The 4101-nt window shown below is 39.9% G+C and overlaps 1 non-coding gene across 1 annotated transcript; it reads right to left on the bottom strand.

Moving 5' to 3' along the window:
* Positions 1–1551: 1551 nt before the first annotated feature.
* LOC119927664 lies at positions 1552–1689 on the bottom strand. The gene has a single exon (XR_005450645.1). It is a non-coding gene; the product is annotated as a small nucleolar RNA SNORA7 (small nucleolar RNA).
* Positions 1690–4101: the final 2412 nt, after the last annotated feature.

Raw genomic sequence — 4101 nt, 5'->3', positions numbered from 1 at the left:
AAGGTGAGCAGGTAAATGTGAAAATATAACTGTTGTCATTGCTTCAATCAGTTAAGACTCATCTCCCTGGAAAATACTTAGCAAATGAATGCTTAGCAAATACTATTATTATTATTATATTATTTTCCCCTAACTTATTTTTCAGTTTTTCCCAGTGCATCATGTCTTGAGTGGAGTCCTTCTTAGATTCCTGTGCTGACTGTGAGCCTCATGTAGGGCAGAGACTGTGTTTGGCCTGATTATTTTAGATCTGTCCCAGGGCATAGTATGATGCTTGATTCCCAGTAAATGCTTAACAAATGCTATTATTATTATATTATTTTTTCCTCAGCCCAGATAGCAGCAGTTGTTGCCTCCCCAGTTTATCCACAGCTCCTTCTCAGCATTTAGCTTCACTGCCCCACTTGTCAGCCATAATTGTGGCAGGTTGTTGAAGTGTAGTAAAGGTATGAAAAAAGGACTGCAAAACATTAAGGAAAGGTAAAGTGCATTGCAAATGTCAAAGTGACCATTTACGTGAAAGGATTTGAAGAAGAGCTTGAACTGAGAAATAATTCATACAATTCAAATGATTCTTTAATTTTATGGTAGGGATCTCACAATGAAAACTAAATATTTCTAAAAGTTAGAAGAATTTAAGAATGAAGTGTGTTTTTTTGTTTTCATTTCAATTTTAATTTAACATGAATTTCATATCCCGGAAGGAAATCTTCATAGCCTGTAGCATAAAAATAAATTCACTAGAGAACAGAATTGACAGATTAAATTTGGAAATGTATTAAGAGCATTGTTCTGTTTCCATCTACAACATTATCTATTTCCAAAGAACTCAAAACACTTTATAGGCAACAGCCCAGGAATTCTTATAATGGTACTCTTGTAAAATAGGCAGGGATTCATCTCCTGCTTTGACAGTTGGAAAGGCTGAGGTCAAGAATGATGTGGTTAAAGGTAGTTTAAATTTGGATAGGGAAATCAGCTTATAGATTTCTAAATCCCAGTTGAGGGAGTACAACTCTCACAGTGGTTCCTCTCTCTGGACTGGAAACTCGTTGAGGGAAGGGAACATAGCTCCCAACTCTATTGTACTCTCCCATGCACTTAGTACAGTGCTATGCACACAGTTAAGTGTTAAATAAATTTAACTGATAGATTGATTTGCTTTTGCTTTGTTGAAGGCACTGTGCAGGGAGTCTGAGAAATGGAGGAGGTTATGTACAGTAGCTCCTGCCTAAACTTATTCTGGCTACTAAGCAGGCCAGACTGACCCCTGAAGTCAAGCTGAAGATTCTCTTTAGCGAGAAGTTACAACACTTTTCCAAGCATCACTGGTCTTGCCATCGAGTCATTTCTGATCCGTAGCGACACCATGGACACATCTCTCCCAGAACACCCCCTTCTCCATCTGCAATTGTTCTGGTAATGTATCCATAGAGTTTTCTTGATAAAAATATGGAAGTGGTTTGCCATTCCCTCCTTCCACGCAGTAAACTTGAGTCTCTACCTTCGACCCTCTCTTATGCTGCTGCTGTCCAGCATGGGTGAGTTTTGACTTGTAGCAGATTGCCTTCCACTCACTAGCCACTGGCCAAGCTAGGAATGGAATGGGTATGCCTCTGCTTGACTCTCCCTCCCATAACCGAGACTGGTAGTGTACTGGAAACTCTCCAGGTGCGACCCTGAGATGGGGAAGCATCAGTGGTAGAGAAAGGAAAATCCACAGGAGTGGAACCCAAATACAAGATTCATCCCAATGGATTTGGTCTACCCAGGTCCAGGAATCCTCAAGGATGAAAGAGCTAGGTGGCCCATATAGTGAGAATTTGGGCATATGGAGAATTTCATCTATTTCATTCTCTCAGTCGATCTCATTTTTTTTTAACTGCAAATTCCTAGGCATCCTGTCTTACACCTAGGTATGGGCTTACATAGCAGACCCTTGGATAATATTATTGTCTGTCGCCCCCTCTAGACTGTAATCTTGTTGTGGGCAGGGAATATGTCTGTTAATTGCTATAGTATACTCTTCTAAGTAAATTATGCTATGTAAAGTGCTATGCACCCAGTGAGCGCTCAATAAATATGATTGTCTGACTGACTGACAAGTAATTTAACTTCCCTGTGCCTCATTTCCCTTATCCATAAAATGGGAATTAAATCCAACTCCCTCCTATTTTGACTGTGAAACCCACGTGGTACAGGGACTGTGACCAAAACTTGTATGCATTCTAGTACTTAGAACAATGCTTGGCACATAGTAAATGCTTCGAGATGGAGGATAAGAAGCAGCATGGTCTAGTGGATAGAGCACAGGACTGCAAATCAGAAAGTTCTAAGTTCTAATTCCAGCTCTGCCACTTACTTGCATTGTTACCTTGGGCAAATCACTTGACTCCTCTGTGCTTAGGTACCTCCTCTGTAAAATGGGGATGAAGACTGTGGGGCATGGACTGTGTCCAACCGTATTAGAGAAGAAGCATGGTGTAGTGAAAAGAGCATGGGCTTGGGAGTGACGAGGCCGTGGGCTCTAATTCCGGCTCCTACACATGTTTGTTGTGTGACCTTGGGCAAGTCACTTCACTTCTGTGTTCCTCAGTTACCTTATCTAGAAAATGGGGATTGAGACTGTGAGCCCCACATGGAACAGGGACTGTGTCCAACTCAATTTTCTTGTATCCACCCAAGCATTTAGTATAGTGCATGGCACATAGTAAGTGCTTAACAAATACTATTATTATCATCTGCCCCAGGGCTTGGTACAATGCCTGGCACATAGTAAGCGCTCAACAGATGCCATTAAAAAAAAGTTACAGTAATATATCTGATGGCTTCTCCCTTCTTATTTTCATCACTTCCTCCCTTTGGCATGTTTATGTCTTTTCTTGGCATGTGAATCTATTCTGCAGGCCAGTAAACCAGCTGAATGTTGTCAACTTATTTAAGTAAAAGGCTGGAGTTGAAGTTTTTTGGCAGTCTTCTGGTATTGTCAAAATCAGAAGGCAGCATCAGCAATGTTCAGCTTGAACAGCTGCAGTGGCGTATAACCAAGAAAAAGGAGGATTTGATCTTGAAACTCATTTAAAAATGGCAACTACAAAGGAGAAACCTACAGGCCTTGGTGAGACTAAAATAACATCTGCCTTACTATAGCTGTTCTACAAATGCAGGTTATAGCACGACTGGTAAACAAGATGACTATGCACTTGGATTTGTGACCTTTGTACTTGGATTTATGACCTTTGGACATTTGGCATTTCCCCCTTCCTCCCTCAGTGCCCCAGCACTTATATATACATCTAAAAATTACATATTATAAATTATATTAATGTCTCTCTCCCCCCCCCAGACTGTAACTTCACTGTAGGCAAGGAATGGGTCTACCAGTTCTGTTATCATACTCTCCCAAGTGCTCAGTAAACTGCTTTGCACACAGTGACTGCTCAATAAATACCATTGATTGGTAATCCGGGATCAGGCCATGGAGGATTAGAATTTAATGAGCACAATAGTTCTTCTTGGTTTTATCCTAGAATTCAGGCACAAGATGTAACTTGTAAGCTGAGCCAATTATTACCTACAGTTCATTCAATCATATTTATTGAGCACTTACTGTGTGCAGAACACTGTACTGAGCACTTGGGAGGGTATAACAATAAACAGACACATCCTCTGCCCACAATTAGCTTACAGTCTAGAGGACAGTCTACAATTAAGTTGAAGGTCATTATCAAACCTTGGTAAACCACTTATGCAAAAAACAACAATAGGACTGGATTCATCAAGGATAAAAGCCATAGGTTGTCAGAAATACTATGAAGGAATATTTGAAGCAGGATATGTAAAACTCCATAACCATTTCAGGGCTGCTGAGTGTTATTATAGATCTGTAAATAAGTGTTTTTTTATGAATAGATTATGGATAATTATTTTGTTGACCACATCTATTATGGGAAGAATAGAACAGTAAAGCTGTGGTCTATAAGATTTAGATAATATTTTTCTTTGATTATTTTCAAGTATAGGTGTTCTAAGCAGGTTTCTTGCTTAGGAAACTATTGGTTGCCAAATCCAATGGACTGTACTCCATCCTAATCCTCCTCG

The sequence above is a fragment of the Tachyglossus aculeatus genome, chromosome 4 (genome assembly GCF_015852505.1).
Source record: "Tachyglossus aculeatus isolate mTacAcu1 chromosome 4, mTacAcu1.pri, whole genome shotgun sequence".
Lineage (NCBI taxonomy): Eukaryota > Metazoa > Chordata > Mammalia > Monotremata > Tachyglossidae > Tachyglossus > Tachyglossus aculeatus.
This window is presented reverse-complemented; position numbering and strand designations above follow the sequence as displayed.